Source organism: Gorilla gorilla, chromosome 13 (assembly GCF_029281585.2).
Source record: "Gorilla gorilla gorilla isolate KB3781 chromosome 13, NHGRI_mGorGor1-v2.1_pri, whole genome shotgun sequence".
NCBI lineage: Eukaryota > Metazoa > Chordata > Mammalia > Primates > Hominidae > Gorilla > Gorilla gorilla.
In genome coordinates, this window is record NC_073237.2 from 52183305 (window position 1) to 52201858 (window position 18554).

At 36.4% G+C, this 18554-nt stretch overlaps 1 protein-coding gene across 4 annotated transcripts in view; it reads right to left on the bottom strand.

The window, feature by feature from the left end:
- TYRP1 (tyrosinase related protein 1) overlaps positions 1-18554 on the bottom strand; it is a 1209372-nt gene that overhangs the window by 451352 nt on the left and 739466 nt on the right. The gene's annotated exons all lie outside the window — the stretch shown is intronic.

Genomic DNA, 18554 nt, shown 5'->3' on the forward strand with positions numbered 1-18554 from the left:
CAAAGAGGGAGCAAAAGCTGCAAAACTCTCAAGATCCAGACCACTCCCAAAGACAGCTCATAAATTAGGAAGTTTCACTAGTTGCAAATGAAATACAACCCATATTTCTTTCTTTCTTTTTTATATTTTTATTTTAAGTTCAGGGGTACAAGTGCAGGTTTGTTACATAGGTTAACTGTGTCATGGGGATTTGTTGTGCAGATTATTTCATCACCCAGGTATTAAGCCTACTACCTATTACTTATTTTTACTGATACTCTCCCTTCTCCCACCCTCCACCCTCCAAAAGGCCCCAGTGTGTTTTGTTCCCCACAGTGTTAATGTGTTCTCATCTGCCGTATTTCCTAAGGTGTCAGCTTCTCAGCTGACCACCTGCGAACAAAGGCCTACTACAACTTGAGTGCCCCACAGTGGAAGATTTAAAAAATAGTAAAACACAAAATAAAATCTACAAGCATAGAAAGGATTATGAAACAAATGAGTACCACGATTTTTTAATGAATCTTTATTTTCTTAAAAACATTTTGAGTTAGAAGATTTACATTTTCAAGGGACTAGTTCTCAGACTGGAAATCAAACCCTGGCCACATCAGTGGAAGTGTGGACATCTTGGCCATCTTAGCCACTAGAGTACAGGCTGGAGTGTCTTCTTTGTAAACACCAAAGAGCATCCAAAGCAGGCAGGATTTTAATTAAATCTGTTTTAAATCTGAGTTCTGGGTATTTTTCTTCATTTAGTTTTAGTTTTGGTTTTGGTTTGCCAAGGGAATCTCTAAGGCTATATCTTTCTTTTGTCCCTTTTCATAGGTCCAATAAGCAGTTGTTTAAGCTGAGAGTGCTCCAAGTATTTTTTTTTCTTTTAAATACAGCTAATTTGTTTATTCCATAGGAAACTCAAAAATAAGCTTTTTTTTTTTTCTTTTTTCATAGAAAGCCGCAGAGGTGGTATTCATTCCAGGCTTAGAATACCATGGATTTAAGTGTCATTTATAAAGTGGGTACAGAATATGCAGTTCCTTCTGATCCCCCCAAAAATTTGCTCCAAGAAATAGGCTGAGATAGCAAGACTCTTGTTGCCACAGATGGGTAAGGATGGTATTTGCAGGTACAGTGCCTCCAGTATCCCACAAGTTTGTGAGGGACCACCAGTCAGCCCTGTTAATCTGTGACACCAGGTAGTCCCTCCTGGAATTAAACTTTCCCAGAACTAACCAGGCAACAAGGATTGAGACAAGCAAAGCCCCTTGTGCATGGGAGTTATTAAGAGAAACTCCCTGAGAGTTTGATTCATTCAAAGTGAGAGTGGGCTGCTTAATATCTTATGTATCCCTCTGTTCTTAGCCCTTTCAGACTGGCCACCTAGTAAATAATTATTAGGGAGAATACATGGACTCAGGAGACAGAAGTGTAGTTGCAAAGGATTGTCTTTGGAACTTGAATGAGCCCCAAGAGGCAGGCATTATCTTGTGTAAACGTTCACCCTGGTGTGTTAGCATTCCTCAGTGGGTGGAGATAAGAATATTTTAGAGTCCCTTCCTGCTCTCGGAGTAGGAGAATAAGACTAGGTTAGAGGGACCTTGATGCTGAGGCAGCTTCTAAGGCTTCTCAGCATGTCAAAGTGCCAGTCTTTTGGATATCATCTTTTGAATCTCAACATAAGTTTTTATAAAGACAATGCTCTAAGAATATAGAAACCAGGAGCCTAGAGTCAGGAAAACGTCAGCCTACAGTTGAGTCAAGTGGAAAGAAATGTTAAGGCCAACTTGGTCACTCCATACAAGTGTCTGGGCAATCTGATGAAATGAGTATCATTCTCGAATAAAATATTCCAGTAAATACCTGGGTTGCATAATCAATTTTTCTAATTATATATTGTTAATAAGAAGAGTATATTCTTATTGATCCTTTAAATAATTATATTGCCATGAAAATGAGACTACTTGATAAGTTTCTGAATTCCAGAGGGGTCAGAAAGGAAGGAAAAAAATGAATGTTTCATTTGTCTATAAAAGCACAGTTTAATAAGTTGGTATGAATTATAGTTCAATTAAGAGAAAATATAAAGGGATTATTAATATCCAGAAAATAGAATATTAACATATTAGCAATATCCCATGCAGAGCCCGTAATTATTCTTCATTCATTCATTCATATGTAATTAATTTTTAATTTGCTTGATCTTAGATTAGCAATTTTCTGAACACACCTGCTTCTTCACTGGAGCTGGAAATCCTGATTCAATTCATTGGTATGATTTCAATATATTTTAAGCAATGCCATGAGAAACATATACCTGACATAGAGTCCTGGATCTCTAAGACAGATTTGCAAGGACTTTCAAGGAGGGATCAGAGTAAAATAAAACAACTTGTAGATTAAAGCGTCTGTGGTCAAGTTATTACTAATAATTTTTAGAAATGAAAGATCTGATGTGAGTTAATTACACAAAAAAATTCAACTAATAAGGATATATGGTTGTTTCTATGGCATGGAAAACAAAATAGTCAATGCAAAAAAGTTTTAGATAAAATATCTGCAAACACAATGAGAAAGCCTATTTTCAAAGAATGAATACAAATCTAACATATGAAAATGGATGGCCATATCTTTATAGAAAAAACAATATTCAGATATAACATCAAATTTCCCTAAATTTAATGTACCATGAATATACCAAATGTGGTATATCAAGATTATAAAGATTATATCAAGATTATAAATTAGAATGTATCAAGATTATATCGTTAGAATATATCAAGATTATAAAGTAAAAAAGATTCTGTAAGCCTGGAGTAAGTCCTAAACATATGAATTAAACTTTATAGGTTAAATGATATGAATTCTCAATTGAACCACTGCCCTAGAACTTACTGGATTTTGAATTCTTTAATTTGTTAAACAAATAAAATTACAATCAGGTTAATATTTTTAAAAATTTACTGAAATTATGACTGAAAAATACCATATTGTTTTTGTCTAAAATCAGGCAAAGCAGTACTGGGACTCTCATAAATAGAAAAAAAATATATGCAGTAAGGATATTGATGATTTCCTGGGAATTTACCACACAGCATGTAGTTTCTGGAATTTTTAAAACAATAATATATTACCCATATTGATTTAACCTAGGGAAGGCTAAGTATCCTTCTGATTTTACAATGCTTCCCATGTAATTTAAAATGTGAAATAAACGCATTTTTAGCATTTCTCCTTAATAAAGTGAAAAAATAAATTCTGTGTGATTTTCCATGCACCCCATGAAATCCTAAAGACAGTTTTAGATGCAAAACCTATCATTTAGAATTTGATTTGTGGACAGAAAAATGTTAGAAATTATCATGAAATTTGATCAAAAGTAGGAAGACTTTGTTCTTTTAACTAATGAAGGACATGATAAAGTCAACACACAACACAGTTAACTATTCTGATAAGACACAGTATCTTTGTATTTTTGTCAGATTACTCAGAAGGTAAATAAAAACCTTTTCAAAACTCTTAAGAGGAGACCAATAATCCACGTAAATTTTGTCATTTTTACAGAAAGAATATCAAACCTAATTTCATATCACTATAATTTTAATACAAAGCTCTTCTTAAACAACCTTAAATAAATCCATCAAGCCTTAGCCTGACATATGAAATTCTTTTTCCATGAACCTTCTACAACTTTCTATATCCATTTGGTTTTTTTCACACCCTCTCCTCTTTCTTATTCTGGACAAACCAGTCATTTTACTTTAGAACAAAGTTGTCCTATTTTTCCATGCATTGCATATAAAATTGCTCCTCTTGGCCACAGTTGCTCCTAATAAAGTCTCTTGTACCTACATTGGTTATAATTTTTAACCACAGTAGCTTCTACTTCCCAGAAAATCTATGAGGTGGATAAGTTATGAACTATTTTTTATATACCAGCATTTTGTAACAGACTAGCAGAGCTAGTCTTACAACTTACATATTACAACTTTTTATAACCACACACTTCCTTCAGATATGTATACAGTCTCTCTGTACCATCAAAATAAGAGAAAAAAGTATATAAGCTCATAATTATGCTTTAGTATCCTTTTCTACTAGAAATAATCTAGACATTTAATGACTTCCCATTATGTAACTTAATTTAACATAAGTTTAAGGTTTTAAGTTACTAAATATCTTGGAAAATGTCTTCAAACCAATTGTCATGCTACGAAACAGAATAACTGTTGAATTAAAGTTTGTCAGAATAATGATTCAATTTGATTAAACAGTTCATAATCATCTTAGACATCTATTATATGTAATGCAAGCTTATTTGATGAGTAAACCTGTAGAAGTTTAGGGTGAACATGCCCAAGTAGAATAAAAACATGTGTTAACACAAATAACTCAGAAGACATCCCCTGTTTTTGATAAAAGAACAATATTAAATGAGTCTTGCTGCCAAAGACTTACCTAAATTATGTGAACTTGAATTCTTGAAACTCTTGAGTTAGAAACATTTGAGTTTATAGAAACTACTAAACATTGAGTTTACTAGTTTCTATAAGAATACTTTTTTCCACACTGAAAGTATTATAAATTCAATTTCCTTAATTTCTGAGAATCTTAAGAATATTCAGTTTATATAAGTTCTTATTTATCTGTAAACTAGTCAGAATAGATCTCCTTTTAGGGATTTACAATATAATTTGGTAATACCATTTGAAGGTTGGATAATATTACACATATATAACCTATATACATTCATGCACACTATAGAGATAAAAGTTACTCCATTCTGGATGCTAATTCACCATGTAGACTTCTCAGTAACCCCAGTTCCATGAGTGCCTCCTTATTCCTGCTTTATTTACTGTCCTTAGTATAAGAATTGTACTCACTATAAATCTTGCCTTTAAATCAATACAACCTTGCTGTTATTGCACAAATTGTAGCATATGATGCACATAGCATTCTTGCCTGTTCTGGAGTTACCTTTAGTAGACTCTATAGAGCCTGTTCCCCTTTTCCCCATGGTATATAAGCCCTGAGTTTGGAAAGTAATGCTGTGGAGATCTACCTGTCTTGCCACCCAAGACCATGCTTCCCTTTGTTAGTTCCTAAATAACTCACGCTTTACTGATAAACTGGATTTGTCTGCCTTGTTCTTTGATGTCTTGGTTTCTTCTGCATTTGGGGGCTGACTTGCATATATGTCCCTTTCACAGAACACATACACTCACATGTGAACATACAGAGATAGAAATTGAGAGCTTATAGCTTCCATTCTAAAATTTTGGTTCACTCATTCATAAAAAAGAGCTCTTGTTCTTGCCCCACCTTTATATTTTTGGCAGGATTATGTTTCTGTTAAATGGAGCAAGTTGAGATTACCTGCTTAGAATGACTGCTGAACCATCTACACCAATACTTGTGAAGGAGACTTTTTTTCTGTGCCATAGCATATTACTATGGAGACTGAACTGCATTGCAGACAAAGGACAGAGGAGGAATCAGGCAGCTGTCTAGGTGTCTCCAAAGACTATCTGAATTAAAAAAAAAAAAAATTCAGCCTGCTTCCAATTAGTTTTTTCAGCCTCAGGTGCTAGCAATTGTTATCTCTTAAATTTAAGTGAGTTTCTGACTCTAAAGGAGATTGAAAAGGGGAAGAATACTTGGAAAGCAGCTATGTTAACACATTTGTCAGCCAAGGAGTTTCATTAGCTTTGAGGGATAATTACTAATTCCCTGAGTAAAGACCCTAATGGAGTAGGGATGTAGGTTTCTTTTTTATGGATATTCCTGCAGTTGTCCTGAACCCCCTTTGTTTCCACTAAAGTAGGGATCCCCAAACCCCAGGCTGTGGACCAGTACCAGTCTGTGGGCTGTTAGGAACCAGGCCACACAGCAGGAGGTGAACAGCAGGCTAGTGAGCATTACCGCCTGAGCTCCACCTCCTGCCAGATCAGCATTGGCATTAGATTCCCACAGGAGCACGAACCCTATTGTGAACTGTGCATGTGAGGGATCTAGGTTGTGCACTCCTTTTGAGAAACTAATGCCTGATGATTTAAGGTGTTACAGTTTCATCCCGAAATCATGTCCCCCATGGAAAAATTGTCTTCGATGAAACCTGTCCCTGGTGTCAAAAAGGTTGAGGACTGCTTCACTAAAGGGATGGATAGAATGTGTTGACAAGAGGAAGCATTGCCTCATGGCTAATAAGAATCATTCAAGTGCAAAGGAGCATAGGTATAGAGTCAGGGAAGTTGAAGAAAACGAAGAATACTGATGTTCCAATTGGAAATAATATATTTTCCTAGGTTTACTGGATTAGTGAAATTAAGCATAAAACTATACAGGTTAATGAGAAGTCCTACTGAGACAAAAGATTGTTTAGACAAACTCAAGTCATAAGGTAGATCGAGTCCCACCACAGGTATGGTTTGCCTGCTCCAAGTGAGGGTGGGTGGAGAATAGGAGGAAAGTTTGCTTTTGTGTTCACTGGGAAGATGAACGGGAATCCATTCATGGGATGATTTTTGCATCTCCTTTTGCACAAGGGTAATGGTTATGTGAAGGAATATCACTGGACAGATGAATTTTTGACTCTTGCTCCCTTTTGCATCTTAAGGCCAGGTTCTATGTTTCTTTATACTATCTGCAAGTGTCCCTACATAAAATGATTTTTTTAGGGAGCAGATTGTTCTAGCACCTTTTCTTCTAATTGTTTGAATTATAAAGCCATGAGTTTGCATTGCGTTGATTTGGCTTTTTCTGCAATGGAGCCCTTAGGGTTTTGAGCTAGTGTGTATTTCAGAGATAGTAGTCTTCCACCACTTTACATTACGTTTTTAAATAATATCTGTAATTTTTGTTGTAAGATCTTAAGAAACCTAACACCAATGGCAGAGGTAATTCAGCCCTCAAGAACAACAGAGTAGTTATTTCAAACTTTTTTTTTTTTTTTTTTTTTTTTTTTTTTTTTTTTTTTGAGACAGACCTCTCACTCTGTCTTCTAGGCTGGAGTGCAGTGGTGCGATCTCGGCTCACTGCAAGCTCCGCCTCCCAGGTTCGCACCATTCTCCTGCCTCAGCCTCCCGAGTAGCTGGGACTACAGGTGCCCGCCACCACGTCCAGCCAATATTTGTATTTTTAGGAGAAACGGGGCTTTACCGTATTAGCCAGGATGGTCTTGATCTCCTGACCTCGTGATCCACCCACCTAGGCCTCCCAAAGTGCTGGGATTACAGGCGTGAGCCACCACGCCCGGCCCTTTGAAACATATTCTAATCTATATATGTAATTAACGCTAGATTCATCTCTCCATCTTATGATATTTTGCATCTTTGTCTAGTAAGTTGTTCCTCCTATGGCTTTAGCCTGCATGTAAGCCTCAGGACTGTTCTGACTTTTTTGATAGTCCATTTCCCAGGCCCACAAGCACTGCACAAGTGGATATAAATCAGTGGAGCCTGGGAGAACATGTGCTGTTGACCAGACTGTCACTAAATTCTTCCCTGTTGTTACAGGTGTCTTTAAAGTCTTTGACAGTACTATGTCAATCTAAGCGAGACAAAGGCTTAAAGTGTACTTGTTCATATGGGTATTCAGGTCATTGATTTTTTTCATTACAGGTAGGGAAAAGCCAGTAATATGGGTTGGAATGGAAAACTGGGAAGCAGGGGAATTTAATGGAACCAGCGTAGGGTAAAGAGGAGGAGTAAGGTCCAAAAGTGAACAAAGAAAGATACAGAATAAGGAGGAATAGTTGGTAAGAAAAATGGCAGTGATGGTATTCAAGAATGGTTTTGAGTGAGGAAATTTTGTGAGTTTGCTGAAGATAAAGAAGGAGCAGGAGGAGTTAACTGGTGGTGAGAGACACAATCCTTAGTAAAACTATGCCAAATGGAGATAATGAACTGAATTGTTGCTATAATGGCAAAACACATAATTCACAGGGATTTTGAAGGGGGTCAAGGTGTGCATTGGAGTTTCCTGTAGTAATAACAAAAGCTGGCAACCAAAGCAAAAGAGCAGTAAAACAAAGAATTACCATCTAATCTTTACCATGTTGTCATGAACAATGTCTGGAGCACAGGACTCAGGCACTGGTTTCATTGTGGGGTGCCAAAATTGTGGGGCACAACTAGCTGGAGAGGCCTCAGTGACTGAGGGGAGAAGATGGGGGTCCAGAGGTGAACTTCCAGTCCCATCCAGGTTACAGCACAATACAAAGACAAAAAACAAACAACTAAGGGGACTTGATCTTATTCAGGCTGCTGCAACAGGAATAGAACCCCAGATCCAAAGATCAGGGTGTCTCACAAGTTGTTTTTGCCTTAGACTTTATAGAGGGGAACAGAGACGTTATAGGTGGTGTGCTTTTACAGGTGACAGGTGGTTTTTAACCAACCAGTACATATTTATGTCTAGATAGTTTTGAGGATAAATAGTTCAGCTAATCATTTATGAAATAAACAATGGGAATTTAAAGGGTCTATATCTGGCCTTGTCATGGACTACAAGGAGGTCATACTGTTATCTAAATTGTATGGGGAAAGATAACTTAGACTGTTATCTAAGTTATGTGGGGAAAGGCGGTTCTTTGCTATAAACCATTTTCATAAAATGATCAGGGATTTTTTAACTGGTGCTATTTTCCAGGAGCACAGGACTGGGGAAAATTCCAACATTGTCAACCCTTTTACATTTATTTTTAATAGTCACAAGTGGTTTGTCAATCATTTTTCTCATCTTATACTATTTTTCCCACTTCCTTCTCTTCTGACTTTCTTCAGAGAAACTATGTTTTGTTTCCTGGTGTTTCATGTAGGTTATGTGAAAGTTACAAATGTTTTGTAAACTAGCCATAACTGTCTTTCAGTATATTAAATACAAACTTATATCTATGTATCACTAATGATTAAAGACAATGTAAAGTTATCTTTTTCAAAATAATGTACTTAGCCTTATTTCTTCTGCTAATACCTTCCTTATTTCTAAGTCTAAGTTAACACAGGTCTAGTCAATTATAGACCTAGATTATGAGAATTTTATTAATTTGAATTCTAGAATTTTATATACCCTATGAAATCTTTAAAATTATTTTTCCATTCAGTTTATAATCAATAAGTAAATATTATTTTGCACATAAACGATACAGTAATTTTAATATGCACTTTTAGTACTCATTGTCAGTCATTTTATACCATTTACTTCTTTTACCTCCCTCACCCAATGCCAGACCATTCACTGCTACATTAATAGTTGTGATGTGTTCTGCATTCTAGTGAATGACAGAAGAATAGTGATCAGTATGGCTAGAGAACTTCAGGAAAATTCATTGCTCTTATGATGTCTGGCAATGACATAGGACCATTCCAGTTCTTACACTCAATAGCAAGAAGCAAAATTGTACAATGCATGTGTATGTATTTTCACCTTATACTGCATATAGATTGCTCAGTCTTCCCCACTGTCAGCCTCCTCTCTCCAACTACCAGCCTTCATCAAACAACATACATCTCATTCCAGACATGATTAACATCATCAAGAAGGACTAATGGAGAGCATCTACAGTTTCAAAAACTTTCAAATCCAAGTCAAAAATAATTGTTTTCATGGAGGGCAGTTTTTAGAGGTCCAGTCCATTGATTTCCTGGCACTTGATACCTATCAAATAAATAGTGTTTTAAAGCCCCTATATGAATTCAAGGATCCTGATGATTTGAAACCATAGTTAATATATGATGCATACAAAGAAGAATTTCTTAAAGACATTCAAAGTGAAAATGGGAATTCACATGGTTGAGAGCCTAGTTTAGTACTCAGGTAAGGAAATTCAATGCCTTACTAAATCAATCTATCTATCTATCTATCTATCTATCTATCTATCTATCTATCTATCTATCTATCATGTATTTTGAGCTTGTTGCCGAACTACCATCATAGAGCTGGAGAAAACCATGAAAATACTAATCTGGGAGAACCAGGAAAAGGTCTAAGAGCCAAAGCAGGTTAACTTTATGTCACTGCCCTTTAAACATGGAGAGATAGTTCACATTAATTCATGTTCTCAATCCATTGTTTTAAGCCTACTCTGTCACAACAGCTTTCCCACTCAGATACTTTATTTTGTTTGACATTTTGTCAGTTACATTAGCTCTTGCAATAATCTTCTTACAAAGGGGAGAGTATTTCCAGAGTCCTTGTGTAACTGAGCATTTTTCTCTGAGTTTTTTACATATGAATGACAACTTGTTCAGGCAGGGACCTCTTAGATCCTAAACTTTACCCCTCAAAATTCCAGAGTCTTCTTTGTGTTTCATGTCAAGAAACAGACTTCTGAAAGCAGTCTTTTTTTTTTTTTATTTGTAGCTAAACTATTTTTTTTTTCTTTATAAATGTCTTCAGGATTTTTTTTCTGCTTGTTGAAATTCAAACATTTTTCAGCCCTAGGATATATCTACAGAGATCTGCTTTTTATTTTTTTTTCCACTGGAATGCACAAAACCCTTTCAAATGTTAGACTCAGATTTTTCTTCATTTCCATAATGAAGTCAAGTGAAGCAGAGATAAAGTTCATCACCCCTAGAAGTGGGCAGATGAGATTTGCAGGGTCTGCCACCTACTGACTGATCAGTTATTTAAAATTCTGTGCAAACTTCTTCTCATCAATTATTAAATAGAGGTAAGAATATATTTAATCAGATTTTTCTGGAGATTAAATGAGATAATGGTAGATACTTAGTGCTGTGGTTTGAATGTTTGTGTTGCCTCCAAAAGTCATGTTAAACTTAATGTCCAATGTAACGGTATTAAGAAGTGGGGTCTTCAGGAGGTAATTAGGAGACCAGGGCTCTGTCCTCATGGATGGGATTAGTGATTTAGAAAAGAGTTTGAGGGGATGAGTTTAGCCCCATTTTATCTCTTCTGCCATGTTAGGACACGGTGTTCGTCACTTTTGCCCTTCCATCTCTTCCACATGTGGGAAGTTGCCACAAGGACACCATTGACAGAGAGGCCCCACCAGACACCAAACCTGCCAGCGCCTTGATCTTAAACTTCCTAAGCTCTAGAACTACGTGAAATAAATTGTAGTTTTTTATAAATTATGCAGTCTCAGGTATATTTTTTAGAGCAGCAAGAATGGACTATGACACTTAGTAAATGGTAAATAATTAATATATGTTAGTTATTTTTAATTATTGCTTTATTTCTATTATTCATGGTTTCTTCCACTGAAAACTGGTAAGTCTTTGATAGAATTTCTGTAATCTTCCTGTTAGATTGAATGCCTGTCACCTTTTAAAAATTATTTATCTATTATTTTTCTCTTTAAAAAATTTCCTGTGCATTATGAGTAAAAATATTAAATGTGTTATCTAAGTGGTCATTTTATCTATCTCAAACTTTCATAGCCTCCAAAGATTTTAATGTTTATTTTGTATTTTAAGTTTTCTCTCTTCTGTGTTTCTTCCTCCCTTCCTCCTTTCCCACCTTCCTGTCAATTCTCATTGTATCTCTGTTTTTAATTCAAGGTGTTCTTTCTTTGTAGCTCCCTAATGGTATTAATAGAGACTTTTTCTAAAGATATGTACATCTTCAAAATCATCAAGGCATCATCCCCTTTTCTATAGCTTCTATTAATAGGCTTGTTGTTGCTTCTGTTTTTATGTTTGAGCTCAGAAGATCTGTTCAGTTCAAAACTAGTTCATATACATAATTATCACCATTCATGTGGGTGCTAGTAACTCTCCTTCCAGATTTCAATAAGAGGGTCAGGTTCATAAATAAAATCCTTACTCATCGGTCAATTTGCAAATTATGTTCAAAGTTCTTTGATGATGTTTTATGGGCCTGAAATTAGGTCTTATCTTCTCCTATCCCTTTGGATTTTTTTAATTGAACTATAGAGTCAGGTGCAGTTTGAAGTTCTCCTTTTAACACTATAGTTCATGAACACCCCCATTCTTAGCATGGTAAGCCTCGTCTTGGCACTTTTCTCAGTGCTTTCCTAAGATGTGCAAGTACTCCAGGGAGTGAGGAAGCACTGCACATGCCTATTCCCTGCAGTGACGCAGGCTGGCAGAGTATCTCAATGCAAGTGAGAAAGAGCTGTTGACAAAGGCTGGGGACAGAATTTTTCACTCTGCCTGGATAAAATTGTAACTTCTCTGCACTTGAGGGAGAGCTGCTTTTTTTTTCCCCCCTCATCATTTTTGCATCTAGTTCTCACTTTGGCAAAGTCAGATGGGTTATTATAGTCTTTTCTTCTTTTTTCTTTTTTTGGCAACTGTTCTGGTTTGTTAAGACTGTAGTTAAACGTAGTATGTTAAGGGCACGTAATCCTTTCTGTTTTGTTTTTGGTTACCTATTCTCCTTCATATGACTGCAGTTGCATATGACATGTGGTTCATAGATATACTTTTAATACTTTTAAATCCATCTCCACTAACAATGGCATTTATTTAAAATCTGATTGAAAATTTACCTATGTTCTTTTTTTTCTTTAGTTAGTTACATCAGCACAAAACTTTTTTTCTCCCCTTCCTCATCATGTGCATGTGCGTGTGTGTATGTATGTGTGTGTAAGAGGAAACTTGGTAAGAAGCATATCAAACCCCTATAGTTTGTCAGCTCATTAATCCAAAAGTTTGCCACCTTCAACATTCCAGACTAAGGCAACTTGATATTCTGCAAGCAGATATTCTTAGGACTGCAATTAAATTTCCCAGGGGAAAATTTCTAGCATAGTCTCCCAGACCATAGTCACAGTAGAGACGGTCGAATATCCAACAATACCCATTCTCATATTTTATTTTCAGTAATCCAACATTCATTTCTTATTTCCTGATCAGGATTTGGCTGAGAATGTGGCTGTCCACCAGAGATTTTATTTCCCAGACTCCACTGCATCTTACTGAGGAGATATGAATAAATTAGGGCAAGAAGGGGTGTGGGTGAAAACGATGGAGGTAACTTCCTAGTCTTATGGACATAAATGTTTTCTCTGGTATACCTTTTCCTACCCTATGTTATTGGAACCCAATCATGGGGGCTTCCAGCTTCAGCTGCACAGGTGTGTCTGACACCCTGGGCAATGGCAGGGGAGGAAGACAGAAGGGTATGGGCCCCTGCCACTGTAGTCTTCTCACCCATGGACTCTTAATAAAAGAGAAATATTTTCCAATTTCATTTAAACCTCAGCATTTTGAAGTATTTTTATTGTAGCAGATTTTCCTGTACAGTAACTAATACAAAACACATTTAGAAAGTGTGGTTGCATTTTCCTCCCAAATATGAAGAAAAAATGGCCATGAACAATTCGTAAACTTCTACATACTGCTTTGATAAGATCAGGCTCATGAGCACTGAAATGTTTTCACAGTAAAGATAATGATTTATTGGAGTACTGTTGCTTTCCAGGCTTTTACATGTGGAGTGGTTAAAATGGATGTGTCTGTGGTCTTTTCGTGGGGGTGGGAAATGGAACCCTATCTGCTCTTATTTATTGGGATAAAATGATTGATGATAAATCACAAACGGAAACCCACATTCTGCCGGAAGATCTCACAATGGCATGATATTACCTTTCAGGAAAACTATAAAGGGATTAAAAAAGCAAGACAGAGATAGTAGCCTTTTTTCAATGGCATCTTCCATTCCTTCACAGAGCTACCATCCCTAGAGGGATATTTTAAAAGCTGAATTCTTAGCCTTTTGTAATAACATAAGCACAACTTTTTAAGACTGACCTGACATCCTGCAACTACTTTTTTTTTTTTTCCCCCTCCAGTGGAGATGTGAATCAGTGGCAGCTTCATAGCTTTTTACTGGATGTCTTTTGAGCATGGACTACATCAGTTTCCTATGGAGCTTGACAAAGGAGAAATTTTGGCAATGAGAAGAGCCTCTGGCGTGTTAGAAACAGAAAGCAACATATATGCTTCAGAAATAGCAAATGGCTTGCCTGCCAAACCAACCCTGTGGTGCACAGGGTTCTGTATTGCAAGCTTGCCTGCCTCTAAACTCAAAGCAGAGGGGAAAGCAGTGGAGTTCTCTTCTGGCTTAGAGCTGTTTCTCTTAAATCTGTGCTAAAAAAAAAAAACCCATGACCTTCATCTCTTAGCAAAAACCTCATGCCTTGCTGATTCATATTTTAATGCAGATTTCTATGTCCTTGTATATAAAAGCAATTATTTGAAGGCTTTAAGAAACAAACAAGGAATTGCAGTGGAATGCACGTATGAATTATTATTTATTTGGAATCATAAGCATGAATAGTATGCAGAAACAGAATTGACTTTTAAGAATAATAACTGAGAACTGTGTGGCATGTACTGTGCTAAGCATTCGACACGTCATTAATCTTAATAATTCCAGAGGATATACAACGTTATCTCCATTTTACAAATGAGAAAACTAAAAGTAACACTCCCAAGGGAATACAGCTAGTAAGTGGTAGATATGGGCTGCTAATTCAGGTTTACCTAGTTACCAAATCTGTTATTGCCACTGTATTTTGTTGTACAGACCTTACTTACTACACAAAGCAACGTAAACTATTTAGTGTCTATGTACTAATTGCAGATAAGTGTCACTAAAAAGAAGTAAGAGTTAACTTTATTTTTTATGAAAGAAATATGACCATCAGCTGTATAATTACAGACATTTTCTCTGAATTTTGGAGCCCTACCTAAATTTTGAACTGAAGTCCTCGGAAATCATGCCAACCTTAAAAGCTTGTGGCAGGCAATGAAACATTTATAAAATGTGACAATAAATACTATTCTTGGTAATAATGTATAAGTCATTTTGTATTTGCTTTTTTCTTAAAATCCCCAGAATTCCAAAAGTCAAAAAGCGCTATTATGTAAACACACACACACACACACAAATGTAAAATAACACTTTTCAAGGATGCTTGTTTTGGCTTCTCAAGAGAAAAAAGAGTTCTATAGCTTAAGAACACAATGATGACTGAACAAAAAACAAAACAAATCAAAACCAAGCAACAATAACAACAGAAAGATGAGGACCATTTGTTTTTGTAAAGAAAATGCAAGGAACAGAACCTTGGAAGCCTTTTGCATCACTTGTTGTTTCTCCTGATTTTCCTAGCAACAGAGTGAATACAGCTACAACTACCAAGCCAAAACTTGTGGTTTCTTTGAGTCAAAGCCCAGCTCTCAGCAAATTGATTTTTGTTTCAACTAATTGCCTGGCGTTGGAGGCACAAAAAGATAAATCAAGATTTTTGTGTTCCAAATATTGAGTTTGATTCTATACATGAAAATAATCTGTTTCATTCAATCTTTCTGGACATAATGGCTTCACTATTCAAAATATGATATTTTTGCCATTTTTGGCACCCCTCCCAATCTGTTTGAAAGCCTCTGGTATCTTCCACCAAATATTTCATTTTGCATCACAGTCACCTAGTCTTTTTCCTTTGGTCATTGAATAATTTGAGGCAGGCTTCCCGGGAAGCTATGCCCAGGGTACTCACATTTCTCTCTCTCTCTCCTATTAAAACTTACCTCTTCTAAGTGATAAGCTATGTCAGTCCTTGCTCTTTACAAGTGTCAGTACATTAGTTTATAAAATCTCAATATGGTCATCTATTTAACTACAGAAACACTTGTCTGAATGTAAAAAGAATATCAAGCATGGAGTAAGAACCACTAGAATTCAGCAAAATGCTATCATTTTGTCTAATGGCTTTTTAAGATTAAATCATGTAATTTACCATTTTCTTACCACCACTTTATATTCATTCATTCATCCATCTATCCATGTACCCATTCATTCATCGTCCATCCACTTATCTTTCCATTTATCCAACCATCCTCAATTAATATTAATTTGCTCATCGAAAAAATTAGTATTGAGCTGCCAGCTTAGTTTTTCAGGTGCTAGAGCTACAGCAGTAAAAACGTAAAACAAAATGGTTCTGCCTTCGTAGTACTTGCATTTTAGTGCATAAAGAATTAATAACAACAAGCAAAGGAAAATATAACATGGTACATAAAAATAAGCCCTATAAAAAGGATAAACCTGGGCAGTGGGGAAAATGGGGAGATGTTGGTCAAAGGGTAAAAAGTTTTATTTTTGCAAGATGAATAATTTCTGGAGATTTAATATGCATCATGGTGACTACAGTGAATAATACTGTATTATATACTTGAAATCTGCTAAGAGAGTAGACCTTAAGTGTTTTCACTACAAAAAAGCAAAACATCACATTGCACACATTAAAAATGTAACAATTTTTATTTGTCAAGTATACTCCAATAAAGCTGGGGAGAAAAGGAAGGCTAAAACAAATTAAGAAGCAAAAGCAAAGGGAGTGCTGGAGATAAATGGACCTATTTTTTGTTGTTGTTCTTTTAAGATTGGTTAAGGAAAGTGTTTTTTTATTTTTTTTATTTTTTGTTTGTTTGTTTGAGACGTAGTCTCGCTCTGTCACCCAGGCTGCAGTGCAGTGGCATGATCTTGGCTCACTGCAAACTCTGCCTCCAACGTTCAAGCGATTCTCAGGCCTTGGCCTCCCAAGTAGCTGGGATTACAGGCACGTGCCACTACACCTGGCTAATTTTTGTATTTTTAGTAAAGATGGGGTTTCACCATGTTGGAAAGGCTGGTCTCAAACTCCTGACCTCAGGTGATCCACCAACCTCAGCCTCCCAAAGTCCTGGGATTACAGGCATGAGCCACCGCACCAGGCCGGAAAAGTTTTTTAATAAGGCGACATCTGAACAGATCAGTGAAAAGGGTAGAGAAGCCAGCCATAAAAATAACTATCTGAAGGAAAGCTTATAATTAGAGAAGAGCAAATTCAAACTTCCTGAGGTAAAAACAGATGCTCGGCATGTCTAAGGAATGTTAAGGAGGGCAGTCTGATGTGTGATTGGAATGGAGTAAATAAGGAGAAAAATGATAAGAGATGAAATCGTGGAGTTATCGATGGGCCATATAAAGTAAGGTTTTGTAGGTCATGATAAATATTCTGTTATCTGTTATGATTTATCAACAAATTACCTAAAATAATTTATTATTAGCTCCTCTGATCCCGTAAGCTGAGTCAACTGAGGGTGAGGTTCTTGCTTGTAGTTTCTTAGGACATACAGTCAGATGTCAGCTAGGTCTGCAGTCATCTGAGGATTCAATGGGGCTTTATGTCCACGTCACTTGTCTGAGTTGGTGTTGGTTATCTGTTAGATGCTTATTTAGGGCTGTCAAACAAAGAGCCCATATGTGGCTTATTTATGTGTCTTGAGCTTATTATAAAATGGGGCCTGGGTTTTTAAGAGACAGTGTCCCAAGAATAAATTTTAAATTTGAGCATTCCAAGCAGCAAGAAAGAGAAGTTGCCAATTTAGTTAAGGCTGTGTCTAAGACTGACACAGCAACACTTCTGCCATATTCTATTTGTCAAAGCAGTCACAAAGCCACTCAGAAGCAAAGGAATGTAGAGATAAATTCAATCTCTTAATGGAGAAGAGGCAAGATCATATTACTAAAGAGCATGTGAAATGGTAAGTGCTGTTGCAGACACATTTTGGAAATATAAGTTGCCACAGTAAGAATATTGGATTCCATTAGGAATATATTATAAAGGTACTGGAGGGTTTTGAGAAGAGAAAAGATATCATATTGTATGACTTACAGTCTTTTTGTTGAGATAGAATTTAGTGGCGCAAATGAGAAAAACTGAGATTACTTTAAGAAGCTATCGGCCAGGCGCAGTGGCTCATGCCTGTAACCCCAGAACTTTGGGAGGCTGAGGCGGGCAGATCATGAAGTCAAGCGATCGAGACCATCCTGGCCAACATGGTGAAACCCCGTATCTACTAAAAATACAAAAATTAGGTGGGTGTGGTGGCACACGCCTGTAGTCTCAGCTACTCAGGAGGCTGAGGCAGGAGAATCGCTTGAACCCGGGGAGACAGAAGTTGCAGTGAGCCGAGATCTGCCACTGCACTCCAGCCTGGTGACAGAGCAAGACTCCGTCTAAAAAAAAAAAAAAAAAAAAAAAAAAAGAAGCTATTAAAATAATCAAAGTGTAAAGAATTAATTTAATGGCTTTGGCTAGGGTGTTGGAAGTGAAGATGGCAAAATGAGATTGGATTGTGCATTTACTGACAATGAGATTTGCTGATGAATTCGATACAGGTTGTGAGAAAGAGATTAGTCTACTAACAATATTGGCTGGGCAACTTGGAAAATAAAGTTCCCAGTTACTCAGGTAGAAAAAGTGTAGGAAGACCAAATATGGAGGTTTCCAAATCAAGAATTCAATTGGACATGTTAAATTTTAAATGCATATTGGAAGTTAAAATGGAGCTAATTTCAGGAGTTCAAGTGTTAGGTTCAAGACAGAGACATGAATTTTGAAAAATCAGGATCTAGATGATTTTTAAACCATGATACTTGAGGAGTGCCCATATAGTAAGCATACAAAAAGAAGAAAAGAGGGCACTGGATACATGTCTGGGTTACTCAATGTTCAAAGCTTGGGGAAATGAAGAAAAGGATGTGCATAGCCATGAGCATCACTCTAGTCTAAGAATCTCCTAAGCATTCTT